General features: G+C 38.6%; 1 protein-coding gene across 1 annotated transcript in view; it reads right to left on the bottom strand.

Moving 5' to 3' along the window:
• The window catches only part of LOC309509533 (NACHT, LRR and PYD domains-containing protein 3-like), a 643,973-nt gene that overhangs the window by 84,666 nt on the left and 536,679 nt on the right, over positions 1 to 22,628 (bottom strand). The window lies entirely within an intron of this gene.

Raw genomic sequence — 22,628 nt, 5'->3', positions numbered from 1 at the left:
TACTCGATCACCTCGAGGATTTGGGTCTCAGTGTCAATTGGGCGAAGAGCTCTCTGTTACCCAGTCAGAAGATATCTTTCCTGGGCACAGAATTGGACTCGCTGTCCATGATAGCGCGACTATCGCCACAGCGCGCGGTAGACATTCAACGCAAAGCGAACGCGTTTCGCTGCGGCGCGTCTGTCCCGCTCAAGAAATTTCAGAAGATGCTAGGTCTCATGGCCTCAGCATCGTCAGTGCTCCAGCTGGGCCTGCTCCGCATGCGCCCGCTGCAGTTTTGGCTGAAAGCGCGAGTCCCAAGCAGAGCGTGGGCATCCGGTTCGCTTCGCCTCAGGGTCAATCAGAAGTGCGTCACAGCTCTGAAACCTTGGAGAGCGAACGACTGGTACCAATCAGGTGTAAGCCTGGGGACTTCCTCGAGGGTGAAAGTGGTGTCCACGGACGCGTCCACCTCGGGATGGGGAGCGCTGCTCGAGGGCAGACCGTTCTTCGGCCAGTGGTCGGAACGGGAGAAGCTCCTGCACATAAACTGCCTCGAAATGCTGGCAGTAGACAACGCGCTGACGCGTTTTTGTCCCCAGATAAAAGGACGCCACGTCTTGGTCCGTTCGGACAACATGTCTGTGGTGTCCTACATAAATCGCCAGGGCGGCCTCAGGTCCAAAAACCTGTACAGGCTGGCAGAACGCCTCCTGGTATGGGCTCAGTGCAACCTGCGCTCGCTCAGAGCAGCGCACGTGCCAGGGCTCCTGAATATAGGACCGAACAGACTGTCCAGGAACAATGTTCCGGCAGGCGAGTGGTCTCTACACCCACAGACAGTCCAACTGCTGTGGAAGAAATTCGGCAGAGCGGAAGTAGACCTGTTTGCGTCTCAAGAAAACGCTCACTGTCAGGAATTTTTCTCCAAGAGCAGGAGCGCGCTGGCCCATGTGTGGCCCCGCCGCCCGCTCTATGCTTTTCCCCCCGTCTCTCTCCTGCCTCAGGTGATAGAACGGATCAGGGAAGAAGGATGCTCAGTACTGCTGGTGGCACCGTTCTGGAAAAACCAACCTTGGTTCCCAGTCGTGATGCAGTTAGCAAGTACTGCCCCGTGGCCAGTACCAGTGAGGAGAGACCTCCTCTCACAGGCCCACGGTTCGATCTGGCATCCTCACCCGGAACTATGGTCCCTTCATGTCTGGGCCATCAACGGGTACATGTTGGACTCCCTAAAGGAGTATTAAACACGATCACGCAGGCTAGAGCCCCGTCTACGAGACGACTCTATTCCTCGAAATGGTCAGTGTTTTCGGGCTGGTGCACAGCCCGTGGTGTGTCACCCACAGACTGTGGTGTGGCGGAGGTGCTTTCCTTCCTACAAGAGCTGTTGGATGGGGGCAGGGCCCCCTCCACGCTCAAAGTTTATGTGGCGGCTATAGCAGCGTTCTCAGAAACAACGCTTGGTCAGTCAGTAGGAAGGAACGATTTAGTCATCCGCTTCCTTAGAGGGGCTAAGAGACTGAATCCTCCCAGACCTCCCTCAGTCCCCGTATGGGACCTTTCTACGGTTCTGGAAGCCATGAAAGGTGCGCCATTTGAGCCTTTACAGTCAATCGATTTGAAACACCTGTCTTTCAAGACTGTGTTTCTGCTGGCTCTCGCTTCAGTGAAGCGCATAGGGGACCTACACGCGCTCTCTGTGAGCGCGGCGTGCATGGAGTTTGGGCCTAATGACTCAAAAGTTATACTCAAACCTAAGCACGGTTATGTTCCAAAATCCCTCAACACACCGTTTAGGGCGCAGGTTATCTCCCTGTCAGCCCTACCGGTCCCTGATGAGGAAAGAGACGCGAGCCTCCTTTGCCCAGTCAGGGCATTACGAGCTTATGTGTCTCGCTCGTCTGGTTTCAGACAGACGGAGCAGCTCTTTGTTTCGTTTAGCGGACGTTCTAAGGGACTAGCCGCGTCGAAACAGAGCCCATCCAGATGGATAGTTGATGCTATAGCGCTGGCATACGCCTCCAAGGGCATGCAGTGCCCGTTGGGTGTCAGAGCGCACTCCACGAGAGGCATGGCCTCTTCGTGGGCCTGGTCAAGTGGGATTACCTTGCAAGACATTTGTATGGCGGCAGGCTGGGCCTCCCCGTCTACATTTATAAGGTTTTATAACCTAGAGGTTCCCGCCCTGCAGGCCAGGCTGCTGTCGGTCTAAGTTTACCAGTATTGTCTGACCTGATGCGATCAGCTCAGAATGCTGCGTCTACTGAGCACAGCTCAATGTTCGACAGTAAAAAAGTAGCAGCACGAGATGTGCCTGGGCAAACTGTGTAAGACCCACATGCCCCCATCAGTTCAGGCCGTACCCCGCCCTGTCTGTATGATGAAATTCGCGTCTCAGCGACGCTGCCATATGTGGAAGAGTGCGGCTTCGCCCCTCCCTCTTCCCGGACTCCCTGTGAGTTCCCTGAGTGATTGTGCACTATATGTACCCCGGGTTTTCACCTTTGGGTCTTTGGTGTCAGATCTCAGCATGCACGGCGTTTTGCATTGGGTCCCCTAGCGTAAGATATCTTACGCAGTACGAGAGACCTCTCGTAAGAGAACGTACTCGGTTACTAACGTAACCTCGGTTCTCTCTAGAAGAGGGAACGAGTACTGCGTATCTTGCCGTGCATGCACACGCTCTGGTTGCTTCGATGATGAAAAACCAGATAATAGCTGCCTGCGAGCGGTATTTATAGGCCTAGACCACGGCCATTTCGGCGGGACGTGACGCAGCGGGCGCGAAGTGCCCTGATTGGGTCTGGCGTCATGCCAGGCCTCGCTCGATAGGCTGCTGCAGTTGCCGCAGAGCAGCCAATAGGCGCGCGAGCTGTCTCGCCTATGTCTGCATGCTGCCGCAACGCGTTTTGCATTATTACAAAATTAAGGATAATTTTTGGCTTCAATATCTCGCGGAAAAAGGATTTCCCCTAGCGTAAGATATCTTACGCAGTACTCGTTCCCTCTTCTAGAGAGAACCGAGGTTACGTTAGTAACCGAGTACGTTATCGCACATCGCAGCTTTTCCTCATATCGTGCAGCCCTGCCCAAAGGTCTCAACTGCTGCCAGAAATCGTCGACATGCTTATATTCTTGAAAAAGAACATTACCATAATCTTAGGCTGTTCTGTGTAGTTCATTTATCTCTTTTTCATGCTTGAAGAAAAAAATGTGTTTCTGTTTGAACTTGTAGTTTTGAGAAAGCAGTACTTTGATTATGGATACACACTTACGGTTTGCATTTAAAGTGTTATTTCAGTTATTTATATTTATTTTATTTATACTGTTTTTTTTTTTATGTTCGATTTGTGGAAAGGAGTTAGAGTTCTCATGTGAAATCGTACAGGGGAGAAGCCAGACGGTAGAGTTTATAGCAAAACATTTTGCAGTGTTTGCATGTCCTTTACTGCATAGAATTAATTAAAATAGAAGTAAAATAACATTCATTACAAGTTGATTTCAAAATGCACCTAAATTGTTTTGCATTTTGTGATTTTCAGTTGAATAAAAGACTATTTTCCATTCATATATTTCATCATTGAGGATTTCTTAAAAATTGTGTAAAAATCTCGTCTTGTCTCGTTCTCGTGAACCCAATCTCGTGTCTCGTCTCGTGGAGTGGAGTGAGTGTCTCGTCACACCCCTACTAACTGATAAACCTGCACTTGTTTGTCATTACTATTAATCAAATTTGTGTTTTTGTTTGTTTGTTTTCTTCATTCAGGCATGCCGGAGTATACAGGAACATCTTGAGGCGGAAGAAAATAGTCAACCATACATTCTTGCCACAGGGAGCAGCAAGGAAACTATCAGTCAGTTCTTCATTGTGGTTGATAAAAAGCTCATCCCCTGTCAAGAATCCTCTTCACTTGCAGCCATTGATGAACTCTTCAAGGTCCATTTTGTTTTCAGCATCAGTTATGATCTTCCACTCAAAAATATGTACACTTTTCTCCAGACTACAATCTACGGAATTGATGTTGGCACCACAAGTGAGAGCCCAAGGGTAAAGGAGCTCAGAGCGAAGTTATTGAATGATGTTTAGATGCTACATCTGTAAAACGCTGCTTGCTACAACAGTAAAATTAATTCGGCACCTTAAACTTGTACATGGTTTGTATCCTGGCAAGAAATTTGAGCTGGTTTGTGCTCAGGATGGTTGTTGCTTGCAATTTAAAAGTTATGCAGGTTTTAAAAAACATTTAACTAGATTTCATTTTAGTGGTGTAGCATCAAACAGTGAGAATGTATCACTACAAAATCAACAAGCTCCAAATCCCGGTGAAGCAGCATCACTTGTTGTGTCTAACACAGAGCAAAGTTCAGATAATGATGCAAGTTTGCATGAATGTTCTTCTGTTTCAAGGGATTGTTCCAAAGAAATGTGTGCATCCATAATAGCTAAATTGCAGGGTAACGGTGTTGCAAACAGTGTTATTATGTCAGTTGTTGAAAGCATGGAGGATTTTGTCACTGATTTCCATACAAGTTTAAGGGAAAACATTTTAAATGTTGTGCCTGTTGACAGCACAAGTAGAAGTTCAGTTGAAGATGTTTTTAATAGTTTTCATAATCCATTCTCCGATTTTAATACCGATACAAAATGGAGAAAATATTTCAGTGAGAAATGGGGGGTTGTTGAACCTGCTGAAATACACTTAGGTGTCAGATACGATACAAGAAAGAATAAGATCTCTGGAATGTATGAACAGATTCCAGTTAATGACACTTTCATATATATCCCTCTTCTGAAGACTCTTGAATTCATTTTTAGGAATAATGAGGTGTGTAATCTTATTCAAGAGAAACGGCAAAGTGACACGTATCGAGATTTGTGTGACGGACAGTATTACAAAAACCATCCTTTGTACTCCATCCATAGCAATGCCCTTCAGATCCAAATTTACTACGATGATTTCGAAACGGCAAACCCATTAGGATCTCAACATGGGATTCATAAACTTGGCTGTTTATATTTTGTGCTTCGTAACCTGCCAGCACACATAAATTCTTCCTTAATGAACATACATCTAATTTCTTTGTTCCATTCTGAGGATGGAAAAAACTATGGCATGGACAAAATACTTGGCCCATTGGTTGATGATGTAAAAATACTTGAGCAGGAGGGAATGAAGGTGTCATTTTCTGAGGAGCCCATCTTTGGTACTATTGCGCAATTTACCGGCGAGAACCTTGGTCTAAATGGTATTCTTGGTTACGTTGAATCTTTTTCTGCGAAACATTACTGCAGACTCTGCCTCACTGACAAGGTGTTAGCACAGGAAGTATTTAGTGAGGATGATCCGCGGGTGATATTGCGTAGCAGAAACCTAAATGAGGAACATTATAAGTATCTAGCTGACAACCCTAATGAAAACTCCTGTTATGGTATTAAAAGAAATTCTGTACTCAATACCTTGACTTACTTTAATGTATCAGAGAACTTTGTGCTGGATATTATGCATGATATCCTGGAGGGAGTTGCACAGTATGAAGTGAAACTGCTTTTTGAATACATGAGTTGCAATCTAATTTCTTGAGATTGCATTCCTCAAAGATTGTATGCCTTCAACTATGGCTATTTGGACAAAAATAATCGCCCAACCAAGGTTAACCTTCAACAAGCTGGAAACAGCATTGGACTCAACGCAAGTCAGACATTGTGTCTAGTGATGCACCGATGTGAAAATTGTGTCCGATACCGATAACCGATATTAATATTGCTGTTATGGCCGATACCGATATTTACCGATGTCGATATCTCTGTATAGAAAACAAATTTTAATGATTATCAAAGAAAGAGCTATTTTCCAAAACACTTTTTTTTTTTTTTTTTTTTTTTTTAAATGACTGATATTGGGCACCTTTACCTGTGTGCAAAATATGTCACATACGACACACATGCATTATACTGCATTGCATATACAGTAATGTGTGCTGGTCAACTTGTCTAAAATTAAGAAACCCTTAGAAAACAGTAAAAACAACAACAACAAAAAAACAGGAACATTGTGTAAAATTAAGATAGGCTACTTTATTTATTATTCCAATATCCAAATATGATACTAAAAAATACCACAGGGAAAAGGGCTTCTATTTGTGACGTGCTGTCTGTTTGAACATTGCACATTTTAAACAGGACACTCATTAACTGAATAAATGTTAGCCAATACAAACATATTTATAGAAAACAGTTGACAATGAATAGACAGGAGTCCAATAATAGCATAACGAATCATTCTAAAAATAATAACAAGTAGCCTAGGCTATAAGACGAATCCGACATGGGCTGTGTTAACAGTAAAACGTCCGTCATTTAACGAATTTTAAAAACACGGATGGATAATACAAAATACTTTCTGATATTTTGACAGAAAAAAAACAAGCAAGAACAAAATTTAAACTTAGCCCGTCAATTTTTCATTTTACAATTATCTTCTCTCTCTGTGTGTGCGCGCGTCCGTGTTTGTGAGAGAGAGAGCTCGCGCAGCACTGATACAACGGTAGCCTACTTTTTAATCCATAAGTAACGAACGCGCTAGTTTTCATACAAAATAAATATGTAACATAATTAGGTAGGCTACTTTAGTTATTATTAATACAATAACGTAACACATGAAGGCTACGTTTCTCAACACTGAGAATGAATCAATAAACGCCTGTTTCTCCAGACTCGCGCTTATCAGTAATCCACAAATCACACGTGCTGTCACTTTTGAGAAAAATCTAATTCGAACGGGTATGAAATATCAAGCAATATATTCAAATATCTACGAGTCAAAAAACGATCAGTCAAAAATGTGTCATGAAGAGGAAAAAAACATAAGTCGCACTGGACTGCGTTAACAATGTTACGGACGGGACAGTTGACGTGAGCGCTCTGAGAGCGCCACTAAGACTGCTTTAAAACTTTCACAGAGACCTCAAACAGAAAGCACAAAAAGCCTGTCTTTAAATTTAATTTCGTTTTGTATTAATTGTATCTTAATTTTGATAAATGTTTCATCAACCATTTGCCTGGATTGAATTAAATAAGAAGTAAATATAGTAGAAAATATTTAATCAGGACACGGAGGCGAGGGCGCGTGAACCTGGAGCACGTCTCATAAATGAACCGAAATCTACCTGCCTCACAGACCGGACATATATAGAAAGCTTGAAATGTCTATTTTTAAACAGAACAATTCAAAACGAAAGAAAACAGACTGTTCTATGCTTATGTCATCTGTATGAAATGTGTATTTATCTCCGGCACATTCACTACTGCTAAGATCGAGTCAGCATCGTCAACTTCATCTTCACACGTCAAATATCGGCCTGTTCACATCGGCCATATTTTGACATCGGAACGATACCGATGTGTAAAAAAGTGACCATATCGGCCGATATTATATCGGCGGCCGATATATCGTGCACCACTAATTGTGTCTCATTAGGAACATCCCTCTCATATTTGGAGATGTAGTCCCAGAAGGGGATAAGCACTGGCATTTGATGTTGCTCCTCTTACATATTGTTAACATTATATTTTCTCCTTGCATCTCTGAAGGAATGACAATATTTTTGAAGCATCTGATAGTGGAGCATCATCGATTGTTCAAGGAGTTGTACCCTTCTAGGAATCTGATTCCAAAGCACCACCTTATGATTCACTACCCTGATTGGATCAGGCAAATTGGCCCATTAATTCATGTATGGACTATGAGGTATGAAGCAAAACACAGGTTTTTTAAGAAAAATCTAAAAAATTTCAAAAACCTGACCAAATCACTTGCCAAAAAACACCAGCTAGCCATTGCCTATCACTGGGAGCACTGTACTATCAAAGGTATTGAGTCTGGCCCTGTTTCAAAAGAATTGTTGTCCGACCTTGAAAACGGTGATTTTATTTCTGAGCAGCTCCACATTGATCTCTCAAGTGAATTAACGGTCACACCGTGGGTTAAGTGTCATGGTACGGAGTATCGTAGTGGTCTTGTTGTGTGCTTAGACTTGGTTGATGATGCACCTGTCTTTGGAAAAATTGTTAACATTTTTATTATGGATGGAATTTTTTTTTTGCCATCATGTATGGAATCAGAGTTTGTTGAACATCTTCATGCTTTCAGTGTTTTTGCACAAAGAGAACAGTCTTGTGCTCAAAAAACCTGACGAATTGTTTTACCACAAGCCGTTTGATTTACAAATGTCCTATGGAAATGACAGTCTATTTTACATCGTTTTGGACTGTTATTTGTAAAAAAAAAAAAACTAAAAAAAAATGTATTCATGTAATTTAAAGTACTGGCTAGATGTATTGGTGCTCTGTGCTGGAATAAAGTTTTGAAAGAGTAATACAGAGTGATGTGTTTATTTCAAAGTGAATTTATTCTTTTCAGATTAAATAATTGTTAGTTTATTTTACAGTTCTTTAAAGTAGGTAATGCAAAACCCTAATAAGAAAAACTGGTAACTCCTTTAGTGTTGTTTTTTATTTGTAAATAGGTGTTCCATCAACACCAGGATGGTGTAAAATTTGACTCCTATAAGGTTGAGAAGATTGTCATTTCCATTTTTTTAAAGTGTTAGGTCAACACCAGAACAGTGTAGAATTTTAACTCTGCCAGTGTTTGCTACAAAGCTGCACCCAGCTCTGTAACAGTGTTGTTGTTCTCTGCATTGGTGTTAAAATTTTACTCTCTTAGTGTTCATATTGTTACACTGTGTCGGTGTTGCGAGAGGCAACACTTTTGAAAGTGTTGAACTAACACTTTGTGGGTGGTTCCCATATATACACTTTCAAAGTGTTGAAATTAACTCTATTGGTGTTGATTTCCGGATTTCAAATTTACTGTGATCAAATTATGTACTACATATTACAGCATTGTTTCAATACAAGACATACCAATGGACTCACGCACCTTTCTGTCTTCTTTGGGCACCAGATGTTCCTTCCTCACCCGACACAAAGGACTTATTCGATTAGCTTGCGTTGATATAGGACTGGTCTTCCTTCTCTGCTGTAAAACAAGAAAGTCTCGACTTACTCTATGTGCAATAACTATTGTTCTTGAAACATAAATTAAGACAGTTATAAATAAGTTAATTTACCATACGATTCAGGAGAGAACATTTGATGAGTAAATACTGATTGCAATATTCTAAAAAATAAATAAGCAAACTTAAGAACAATTCAAATTCCCTAACATAGGGGTTTATATAAACTGATATTCTAATATAAGTAAGAAGAATTTAATAGCAGGGACTGTATCAATTTTCTTTAAGGATTTACAAAATAAAGAAAAGTCATTTTTTAATGCATTCACATTTGGAAGAGATTTTGTGAAACGACATTTGTGGATATAGAATTTAACAAACAGTATAATATTATTTATCAAATATTCAACTTTTTTATTTTTCATTAAAAGTCCATATTTGATCCCATTCCAGGAAAAAAAAATCAGATCGTGACGTAACTCTTTGATAGCGAGAAAGTTAACCTGCGCATGCGCGGCCCCGCCCACTAAATCCAGCGGGGTGAAGCTGGAGCTCCAGCGAGGGGAGGAGCTGGAGCTCTAGCTCCTCCCATTTGGCGCTGCATCGAGTACATATTTATATATATATATATATATATATATATATATACAGTACCAGTCAAAAGTTTGGAAATGTTAATGTCTCTTTTTTAATATACTTTAAAATGTAATTTATTTTTGTGATGCAAAGCTGAATTTTCATCAGCAAGTACTCCAGTCTTTGGTGTCTTATGATCCTTCAGAAATCATTCTAATATGCTGATTTATGATCAATGTTGGAAACAGTTGTGCTGCTTAATATTTTTTTTTATAACCTGAGATACTTTTTTCAGGATAATTTGATGAATAAAAAGTTAAAAAGAACTGTATTTATTTAGAATAGAAATCTTTTGTAACAATATACACTACCGTTCAAAAGTTTGGTAACAATAATTTAATTTGTTTTAAGAAATTAGTACTTTAATTCAACAAGGATGCGTTAAATTGATAAAAGGTGATGGTAACGATTTATATTGTTAGAAATGTTTTTATTTTGAATAAATGCTGTTTTAATGAATAAATGCTGTTAACGTTTTACTCAGTGAATCCTGAAAAAAGTATTCCAAAAAAATATATTAAACAGCACAACTGTTTCCATCATTGATAATAACTGAGTATCAAATCATCATATTAGAATGATTTCTGAAGGATCATAAGACACCAAAGACTGGAGTACTTGCTGATGAAAATTCAGCTTTGCATCACAAAAATAAATTACATTTTAAAATATATTAAGAAAGAGAACCATTATTTTAAATTGTAATAATATTTCATAATATTACTGTTTTTTGTTTTGTTTTGTTTTTTAACTGCAGGCTTGATGAGCATAAGAGACTTCTTTCAAAAACATTAAAAATAGTAATGTTTCCAAACTTTTGACTGGTACTGTATATATGTATATATATTATGGCAAAAGAGAGCAAGCAAGCCTTGTGTTGTTCCCTGCCCACGTTATATCACGGGTGGGGAGGACACACATGTCAGCTTTGTGTTGCTTGTTTGGGAGTGGAGCATGCCAACAGTCAGTTCTCGAGGGGGCTGACTGTGAGCATTGCGAGGAGCTGTCCGTGAGGACGCTCCGCTCCCGCCGGCCATTCTTCGAGGAGGACGGTTCGGTGCGCGCTCCCCGAGGCGCGGGTCCCGCTGCTGCCGAGGCACGGCGTCGACGCGCATCTTGGGGATCGCAAATGGATCGAACAGCGGGGTTTGAGACGGGCCCCGCCCTATCTCTGCCTTTAAACGCTCTGCGGTTTCTCCTCCCCGGGATGAGGCACTCATGCTGCGATTTCCAGTTCCGAGGAATTGGTATCGTTAGTGTTTTTGTTAAGAGAACAAAACAATTACAAATATAAAGAATAAAGCAGATGTTTATGAATAAATAAATAAACAAGTCAGCTCATAACTCTGTTGAATAAAGAGGAGCTTTTAAAAGGAGGTTTTATCTAGTGCTGTTGCTAAGTTAAATATTACTGGCCAGCCGGTTATTATGAGAGTGAAAATATAAGTAAAACTCTATATCTCAGCCTCCTCGTCGGGCAATGCCGTTTTTTCCCTATCTCCACACTGAGGTGTCGAGATCGTGGAATAAACCGGTTTCTATTTATGCGTTTAGTCCCCAAACTTCTAGTAATGTTATGGGTTATGTTAAGCACTAAATGGTTTAGCTCCCCAGTACTTGAGCGAGCTCTTAACGCATTATAGTCCTTCACGTCTATTGCGATCTCAAAATACCGGCCAGTTAACCAAAATACAATAAAATATATCCAATAAAATATAGATTTTAAAGTTAAATAACCAAAATACTATGTTTGATAGTTATACTTATAATTTTGTTTCTATTACATGCAGTTCTAACTTGAGCTCTTAGCTCTCCGGTTAGAATATTGGCTTCTTACTGACCCTTTAAAGGGATTCTCCACCGAAAAATGAAAATTCTGTCATCATATACTCATCCTCATGTTGTTTCAAACCTGTATGAATTTCTTTATTTTGCTGAACAGAAAGGAAGATATCTAGAAGAATGTCAGTAACCAGACAGTTTTAGATACCATTGACTTCCATAGTATATTTTTTTCCTACTATGGAAGTCAATGGTATCTAAAACTGTCTGGTTACTGACATTCTTCTAGATATCTTCCTTTCTGTTCAGCAAAATAAAGAAATTCATACAGGTTTGAAACAACATGAGGGTGAGTATATGATGACAGAATTTTCATTTTTCGGTGGAGTATCCCTTTAAAGGGTCAGTAAGAAGCCAATATTCTAACTGGAGAGCTAACTGTACGTTCACACCGCCGCCGACTTGAGCTGCAAAGAAGCTCTGGCCGCCCTGTCAAGGACGCTTGTCAAAAAGTACGGGGAAGCTTGTTGACGCTTTGGCCGCTCTGAAGTCTGTGTCACACCATGAAATGTTATAACGACAGCATTTTTATAACCGTTTTGGTCACATTTGGTCGGGAAAAAATAATAATTAGCTATTATTATTATCATTGACATATCATGACAGAATTTTCATTTTTCGGTGGAGTATCCCTTTAAGAAACACAGAACTCACTCTTGCACTCACACACACACACACACTCAGATATGTGGTTTATGAGGACTCTCCATAGGCGTAATGGTTTTTCTAATGTACAAACTGTATAATCTATCCCCCTACACTAACCCTACCCCTAAACCTACCAATCACAGATTTAGTATGTTTTTTAAGCCGTTTGGTTTAGAAGGACACATATGTCCTCATAAACCATGTTTACGTTGTAATACCCATGTCATTATACACATTTGTGTCCTCATAAACCATATACAAGAACACACACGACACACGTCACACACACACACACACACACACACACACACACAAACAATATGCTCTGACACACTGACACACACACACACACACACACACACACACACACACACACAAAATGCTCTGACAGGAGGAGGACAGAGTAAAGGTACACAGGACCTACAATTCCCACACTTTTATTAGCCCCGGGTCTAGCCGGACAGCCTGTGTGGGTGTGGGTGTGGGTGTGTGGTCATTGAAAATGTGTTCAGATATTCTTCACAGAAAATGAGCCAAGGCCAATGAGTCTGAGTTTGAAAAAATAATTAATCGTATAATTTTTCTCTTGATAAAAAATGAAACCGGGTCCTACAGACCCGAACACCATACAAGGGTTAAAACGACACTAACGAGACGCTTAACAACACAGCGTACAAAACAAACATTTTATATAGATATCATATTCTAATTAAATTATTACTTACAATCACAGAAATAATGTCCTTGGCGATGGTCAATTTGCTGCCGCCGCAACTGCTGCTCGTGTCCGAAAGCTGAATCATACGTGTAACAGCTGTTCTAAATAAGCTACATGTGATTGGTTAATAATAATCCTATTTCAGTATCTTGCCGCACTATTGGCTCGACTGATATAGTAGGCAACCGCGTTTGCCTGCATATTTACGGGTCGTGCAATATAATTTCGGGGGAACATGTGCAATAAATGGGAGTGGCAACACTTTTCATATCGTTGAGAATAAAACAACCGTCCCAACTTTACAAATCCAGGTTCTCCCTCCATGGGGATCATCCATTTCGAAAAGTAAAGCAGATACGGAACGGCCCACGCGAGATGCAATGCGATTGGTTGCTGGACCAGCCAATGGAATTAATATGTGCAATATTAATATTTAAAATTGCCTAGTCATTAGATTTGTGAATTCTTTTTCTGAAAAACAAAATTATATCATTAATCTTTTAATTATTTTGGCGAAGTTTTATATCCATAAGACAAAAATAACTCAAAAGAAATCCTCCTATATTACCTTTTATAACACTGATCTCACAATATACTTAGAATATCTTTTAAACATGAGATCACAAAACAAAAAGCTTATAAAAACAATACAAATTTTAAAGCTTTTCAAATACATATAACTGCCCTGATATTATAAACTTTCATTTCTGTATTTATTATTTATTTTTTATTTTATTATTATTATGTACATTTATACTTTAGTTGTTGTTGTTATTCTTTGGTTTATACATTTTGAATTGTATTTACAGTGCCTTGTATTCATTTAGTTTTTTGTTGCATTGTAGGCTACTTGAAATGTTTGTAATTTAACTAAATAAATAAAAAGCACAATATGTTATGTATACCATACGTAATAAGATATATTTCTAAAATCAATACTTTCAATATTATAATATTATATATTATATGACGTTACTGTCACAAAAATAGCTTTAATGGTTCTGTTTTTTTGTTTTTTTTAAGCAAGTCTGGAGGCTAATGAAATGAAACAAATGAGAATCATTTTCCCATCTAAATACAGTTGATTTTATTGTAATGTGATGAATCAGAAAAATAAACAAATATAAAATTCGCTTAGGCTGTTTTTTAAATGGACCAAAATAAAGTGAAACCAACGTAACAATTTGAAGTGACCAGACCACTGACATTGATAATAAATATTATTAAAATATATATATAAGATGGCACCACGAGACGACTTTCACTTGCAGAGCAAATTTAGCACGTTTATAGTTAACTCAACTGGGTAGCAATTGTGAACAATTTTAATAGAGAATTCAAAAATAATTTGGATTTCTTCACCACTACTACTACCGGTTGGATGGTGTATTAGTGATATTGAAAGCTGATTGGCCTTGATATATATGCGGAAAAGGGCCAATTTAATTATTAATTTATATGATGTCCGATTTATTCTCTCTTGTGTGTCTTTTTGCGCGCATTTTCCACGGGTTTTAATAATAAAACTGGTCTGAAAGAATGAAAATCATATTAAAGAAAACGTCAACATTAAGGTTGCAATTATTTAATAAATCAGAGTCGATGTGCGCGTGCATGCGTGGTTCGAATTTTAGTTGCTATGTAGGTTATGAATTCTGACTGCATATATATTTACACTCGAACCGGTCGCTGTCTGGGCGTGCGTGCATGTTATGATTCGAATGTTAGTTGCTATGGCGACGCGTTTTATGAATTCTGCGATCTGCATGTATCTCTCTGCTCAACGATCGACCGCTGTCTGTTGGTTGAGAGACGAGGCGAATTAACAGACTGACTTTTGCGGATAATTTTCTGGCCGAAACTTGCTAATTTGAAGCTTTTCTGGATTGCTGAGAGGAGACCTATATTCTTGAAGGACATCGGAGGATATATACTTTTTGAAAGCGTCATCTGATAATACTTTTATTTGATAGTTCTTTTCCTATTTTAGAAGTAACGTTAGCTTGTTTGATATTTTTTTCAGGGGAGTAACTCTATTTCTGAGGATATTTCTATTGTATTGTCTTGTCTTGTATTTTGTTCTGATTTTCTTGGCAGGTTGTCGATGGCTCGTAATCGAATGATGGGTGGAAGAGGAAGTGAGTGCTTTAATTTTTAATTAATTTTTTATGGTGTGTTGTACAATGACTGACTGATCCCATTTGATCCCATTTATTTGATTCATTGCATGTGAAATAAACTTGAATTGAATTTGAGTAACTTAACTGAAGAACAAATCTGTAATTGACCACAGACATTGATTATTGATTATGATTAAACTAACGTTATGTGATATGTGAAATATTCCATCCTTAGAGCACTCCAGATCCAGGAGAGCTGCTTTCTGCCAGACGGCTGGTCGGGAGGTTTGGAGGCCCGATTCTGATGACCGTGATCAGGATCCGCTGCCCAGAGATGGACAAAGTAAGTTACACAATTTCCTTACTTGAGTGAAAGTAAGTTACAGATACTTCTGGTCAAATATTACTCAGTTACAAGTAAAAGTTGAAAAGACTGATTTTTACTTGAGTAAAAGTACAGAAGTAACGTTACTTGTTTTTAAAAGTACTTAAGTATCAAAAGTAAAAAGTAAATGTCAATGCATTGTTTTATTATTGTTTGTAATACTTACAGTACCTTATGCCTCTGAATCTATGCCTGCCTACCTACCCACCCTCATATCAATATATCATTTATTTCTAGAACACAGTTCCTGTAGTGGGATTGAATGTGAGATTGAATAAGTGCTCTCAATAACGTCCACAATAGTTTCGGGCTGTTCCCTCAAATAGTGCCCTATTTAAAGATTTTTGGCTTTTAGGATGAATATGTCAGCCACTGTTATAAGCTAGTGTGCTCCAAAACAATGACAAAATGAGCATTTAAAAGACCAAACCCAACATTGAAAATGAAAGTCAGATTGATGTCAGAATCCAACTACTTTCTACAGAAATGTAACGTTAGTGGAGTAAAAAGTATGATACTTGTCTTTCAAATGTAGTGAAGTTAAAGTAAAATGTTTCCAGAAAAAATAGTACTCAAGTAAAGTACAGATACTCAAAAAGTGTACTTAAGTACAGTACTCAAATAAATGTACTTTGTTACTGTCCACCTCTGCCGCTGCCAGACCCGACCCAGACACAGAGCCAGGATCGTCCTGGATATTTACCATCTCTGTCTTCTGAGTTTTCTGTTTCTGTGTCCACAGGTCAGGCTCACGGGACGAGGGCGAAGCAGAACCCAGATGTTGGACGTCAGTCCACTTCATCTAACCACTCTCGCAGAGGTCAGAATAGGCTTTTAATAAAGATGTAATGGCTTAGTTTCTATTTCTATTTTCAATGGCTGATTTGTCAACTAAACCAACTAAAGTAACGATAACACTTTATTTTGATGGTCCCTTTTGAACATTCTGTCGACTATACGTAACTTTGCAACTACATGTCGACTAACTCTCATTAGAGCATCAGTAGACTCTCTCCTTAATATGAACTTTAACTAATGTACGAGGCACTGCGAGTGCGAGCTGACATCGCGTTTGTCTCTCAGGCTTGCTTTCACTGCGTGATGTATCAGTGCAGTTATAGATGTCCCCAAATTAGTTTTTGTCTTATATTTATATCATATTATGTTGTTATATTAGAATATCACATGATCAAGAGTGCCGTTTTCCTTTGCACAATTGCAAATGTGCTATTTATTTTATACAACAGTTAAATTAACAATAAAGTTAACATTGTGAGTTACTTTTTGGACACAATATTGTCAATTTTCACTTTATATCGCCGACGAGAATTTCATACTGAAGCCGTAGTCCAACAGACAGATTAGTTTTTTACTGAAATCCGCGTTTTGAACGAATCATTTTAACGATTCAATGAACAATCACTTGTTTTCTGAATGAATCAGCCATTTGAACCATAGACATCATATAGATAGACGCCCTATCGACCGCTACTGCCTACTGGCGCGGGTGAGCCGTGGGGCCGCCATCTTAGACCGGTCACCCGCTCCACTCAGTGTAATCTGTATGGCAGGTGCAATGAGCTGTCAGCGCATTTAATTAATCATACCTCACTGAATACCGAACTGATTTTCACGCGGGTTTGTTTGCTGCAAAGGTCATTCATGTAGCTATTATACAGGACACATGGTTCGGCGTATTTTAATATTCATAGTAGGCTTAACAGTAATATAATATTCTGATATAAGATATAAAGTGACCAGACGTCCAAAATCAAAATATGTGATGTAGGATATAAGCTATTTTATAAATCACACACTATAAATATGATAAAGAAGCAGAAACAGATAGTTGCAGTAAAGTAAGATATTTTAATAAGCTGAAGAAACGTGTGTGTTTTACATTTACATTGCTTCCTGATATCACGTGCGCAAACACAAATAACCTATATTTATATATATATATAAAACAGTTATGTCCGGTCGAACAATGTATGAATTAACTTAAGATTGGATTGCGGTAAAAGTAAGTTTCGTGCCTCTTACAAGTGCTTTCGAACTTCTTTCTGATCTGAATGGTATGTGGAAAACACTTGAGTTGAGGGAGGGAGAAAACACGCAACTGAATGCCTTTTCAAGCGTCTCAATACTTGAAAAACCACAGGAAACTACTTTTAAACACGAAATTACTTGATTTACAGAGGGTCTATTCGCACGTTTATAAACGTTAACGTTACCTGAGGTAATTTTCCTGGACCTTTTTACAGAAGGTAAAAGTCGCCGTAATCTTTACTGACATTGTCCGAAATGATTACTGAGATGGCACATTCGGACGGGACTAAAATAACCGAGAAGCTCTTGTAATTATTACTTTACCCCACCTCTCCATGTCAGGTGAACACCGGCTGGTGCAGTAAACATTGCCTAGCTAACGTTAGCTGGCTACGATATCAGTACAGTAATATCAAAGATCCTTGCTCCTTCTCAATTATCTGGTAATATTCTATTCACAAATTACAACCAATAGTACGGTAATGTTAAAAGTAATCCCCCGGGCCCTATTTGCGATGGTCCGCCGATTAGAACAGGAAAATACTCCACAGTGCTCTAGCATCTTCACTGCTGCCACACAACGAAACTAGGAACACGACCGGTTTAAGATGGCGGCCACATTTCTCAGTGCCCAGCGGCCAATAGGGCATCTAGTCTCTATATAATATCTATGGTTTGAACAAATCGGTTGAATAAATGACTCCAACAACTCGCTTATTAAGACAGTGACTTTCCGCCACCTACTGGTGGTTTTAGTTTCATATTTAAAGTATTCTTTAATTAAAACATTAAAAAACTGTACAGTAAATCATTAAATAATTTTAAAATATCATCTAATTATTATCGACAAAACGTTGAAAATATCGAGACATATTTTTGTCAATATTGCGCACCCCTAATGTACGGTATTCATTTTGATTTCTTCAGGTCTTAAAAAGGTCTTAAAAAGCCTTAAATTTGACTTTAAAAATTGTGCAGGTACCCTGTAATACTCTAATGAGAGTTAGTAGACATGTAGGTGCAATTTCACTTGTAGACAACTGAATGTCTGTTGGGAGGAGCATTTTACTATTAAGATTTGAATAGTAAAATGTAAGTTATATCATTATGTCATTGCTTAATTTGACGTCAGAGATGGGTCTAATAGTTGTTTTCATTAGTTTTTTCTTCATTTCAGAGAAAGCTCCAGAACGTCTTTGGCTCAGGATCTGGAAGGCTACGAAGGGTGTTTTCAGCTGCTGTTCCGGTAGTGCTGTGACTGAACCATCGTCACCTTCTCCAGATCACTCCGGCGTCAAGCCAAATAATGGTAAATCATTATTTCTCCAACATTATTTTAAACAGTATTACAGGGTGTCCGCGGATCCTTAAAAAGTCTTAAATTCGATTTTTTTTATTTAAGGCCTTAAAAAGTCTTTAAAAGTCTTATTTTTACTTATGAAAGGTCTTAAATTTTCGATGGCAATTTGACTTACACATATCTAAATGTTTTCCAAATTAGAACCATCTAATTAGCATACTTTTTTATTTATTATTCTATCTTTGTGGATTTGCTTGTTCACGTGTATATACTTGTTCATATTGTCAATATTGTTGTTATCCCTTTATTTCGCTGACGAAATTGCGAAACATTATTGGATAATTCTTATAATTTACATTTCTCTGGGCCAATCGGAATCTTAGCACTTTTTCTCTTGGCCAATCGGAATCTTAGCACTTGCGTCATAATCTTGAAGCACACACACCATGACACACACAGCGTCAACAACAGCTGAGCTCGCCATTTGCCTGGCTACCGTGCGAGTCTAATGGAAACTCACGCATGAATTTTCCTGCATTGAACTTGTTTTAGCGCCCGCCAAAGTGAATTTTTGTCCCGCCAAAGTCTTATTTGATCCGTGAGTAATGTAGATGAACGGCTGCGTTTGTGACATGGCGCATGTTTTAACTAAAAGAACGACCAGAGAGAGAGAGAGCCGGTCGCGCGCGCGCACTCTCTGTGTAAACGACTTCACCGTCTCCAAACTAGGCGCTGTGTTGCTCTCTCTCCCTCGCACATATTAATCAAAATAAATCGACACGGTGGTAAAAGGTCGGAAGACCAAAGTTTCGTGTGGAGCATTCGGAGATTTTTTTCCCTGAATTATACTGCTGGGTGTGAATTGTGCTAAATAAGTTTCCTTATCTTCTCAGAAAAGCGTTCCGGACATTCAGCTGACATAAAACAACACTTTAATTAAACCAAATAAAACTATACAGTGATGAAATGTTTTCTATGTTGACAACTTGACACAAATCTTGGATGTCCATGTCCTAACTGCTGGGGTAATCACACAATGCGCACGACACGTCCAATTCGCGAACTAATAATGACTCCTTTGAACCGATTCATTTTAATGAATCGTTAAAACAACTGATCTTTCCAACAGTGAACTCAGGAGACGTCTGAATCGGTGTATAACTAATCAGTAACACTTTACAATAAGGTTCTATTTATTACATACATTATATAAAAAGTACAGTTTGCTAACTCAAGCTTAAACTTTAAAATAAATAAAACCACTTTTTTTTTAAAAGCATTTTAAACATTTTTCCACACAGTGCTATCAAGAATCGATAAGAGAATCGTTAAAGAATTGGATCGATAATCAGAATCGTCAGTGGCGTTATTATTGATAAAATCTTATCAAATCCCATCCCTAACATACATGTTTTTTAATATTTTTTTTTTAAGAGTAAAAAGATGCTAACATGAGGTCTTATTGTGTCACGGTCAGTCTTGTTACATCAGTGCAAAACTAGGGTATGCAGATTAATTATTATTATTATACATCATTCATCAGCATGCATTGATTAATCCCATGGCATGTATAAAAAAAAAAGTTAGTCTGCACTTTATTTACCTACCCACCTCTCTCTCTCTCACACACACACACACTAACCCGACCCCTAAACCTACCCATCACACACATACACACAAGTCAAGCGTCTATAAAACGCAGATAGCAGGCCGGGTGAAACCCGTAGTTGTTGGGACATCAGAGACCGGTTTGTCCAAGAGGGCAACATGTTTATTAGCAATAGCTAACGTTAGCTCCGTAGTGTCCGACGTTTTGAGCCATTCCTATGCTTGATTTTTTCCCACCGGACTTCAGTAAAGGGCTGCGGAACTTTCCCACCATCTTTTCCGACATGAAGAATACACTTTACGGGTGTTAATCGAGCTTGATCGCCGCTATCAGATGAAGATGCGCTGCTTACGTCCTCCTCCATGTTTACATGTGCGTAGTGATATTGGCTTGATTTCGGCTGTGACCTACTTACATTTTCGATGCTGATTGGTTGAAAATCTAGCTCAACAGGTTTACATGTCTCAATACGCAGTCAATATAGTGCGCCAATAAATTACAATTTCTCATTAACTGCAGGATAATGCGTGGAGAACTTTTTGCTTGGATACCTTTTATTAACGTTGAACATATTGAGCAAAAGAAAAATTAGTGCCCCGTTTGTCGGAACGAAACTGAACGATACAGCTCACGTACAGCGGCCTATTAACCAAGATAAAACATTTTTGAAACGTTGAAAAAACTGGACGTTTTGAACGTTCAGGGAACATTTAGAAATAATGTTTTCTTAATTGAATGGGAATGTTAGCAAAACGTTCTCAATAAGGCATGAGCTCGATGGCTGTCTGACACACACCAGAAACACACGCACAGAAAGCCGCTTCACAGACAGCATACGATCCAGAAAAGAATTCAATTTCACCACTTATTTCTCTTGAATTGTCAAAAACATGCAAAATTGTCAAAATGGCTGTCGTGCCGAGTATTACAGAGTCAGTTATGTCATAAATAAGACATTGCTATGCATTTAATAAATGTGTTTAATAAAATATATCTATATTTAGATATGGCCCATATGATCTTTACCATTACAAGAACTGAGCCACATGTGCCAGAGTTGGCCAAATGAAGCCTGGAAATGTATGTTTTCTTTTTAATTAAAGATCAGATAAAATAAGAAAAATAACTTTAGCGTTGAATCGGAATCACCTCGTAATCGTGATAATAGTGAAATAAAATTACTATTAATATTGTGAAATAATATGTTGGGACATTTATGCAGGCATTAAGCAGAAGTCAGGTGGATAGCGTGAACAATTCCCATTACTTTAGATTTGTAACTTTACAGATAAGATTTGAATAGTAAAATGTAAGTTATATCATTATGGCATTGCTTAATTTGACGTCAGAGATGGGTTTAATAGTTGTTTTCATTTGTTTTTTCTTCATTTCAGAAAAAGCTCCAGAACGTATGAAGAAACCTGGTCGTTTCCAGAAGCGCTGGAAGGGTTTTTTCAGCAGCTCAAGAAATGTTGTGGAGCCTTTTATTCCTCCAGCAGATCCTGTTCCTGAACCATCATCGTCACCTGGTTCAGATCACTCCGGCGTCAAGCCAAATAATGGTAAATCATTATTTCTCCATCATTATTTTAAACAGTATTATCTTGTTTTCCACTCAAAATAAGGCTTGTTTTTACAGAAAATTAAAATTATTTCCCCCATTATAAAATTATTTTCTCGACCAGCGCTGACATTTTTTAAATAAAACAATGGATCTAGCAACAGATACTCTACTGACTATAAGTAACTTTTCAACTACATGTCAACTTATTCTAACCCTACTAGGGCTGGGATAAACGATTATTTTTAAAACGATTAATCTAGCGATTATTTTTTCGATGCATCGATTAATCTAACAATTCATTTTTCCAGTCCGATTCGATTTCGATTCGATTCGATTATCTCCCCAATCCCCATTAATTGACTAATAGCAATTTATACATGTTAATTTACATATCTGAATGAAAAAAACATGAATTCCTTAACATTGCAATATATGTTTATTGCTCTTAAAATTCCAAAATAAAAGACCATACAAGTGCATAGCAATGCATTCTTAGTCAGAGGTAGCATTCAATAAAACCTTAAAGCCTTGAAAACACATAGCTTACTGAAACAAGCTCACTGAACACATAGGGCCTAGCTTACTGAAAAAAAAAGTTCTTCTTTCAGATGAAAATAACAACAACTTGATGTCTAGCATTCAATAAAAAAATAAAAAGGTCACCCAAAATACTTGTTTAGAGCAATTGAAAGAATACAGTAACCAATGTAAACTTGAGGGCTTTAAGCTAATACAGAGAGTGCTTTTCCAACAAAAA

Source organism: Leuciscus leuciscus (genome assembly GCF_965113295.1).
Source record: "Leuciscus leuciscus genome assembly, chromosome: 11".
NCBI classification, from domain to species: domain Eukaryota; kingdom Metazoa; phylum Chordata; class Actinopteri; order Cypriniformes; family Leuciscidae; genus Leuciscus; species Leuciscus leuciscus.
The sequence above is the reverse complement of the archived record's forward strand: the minus strand, read 5'-3'. Positions and strand labels throughout refer to the sequence as shown.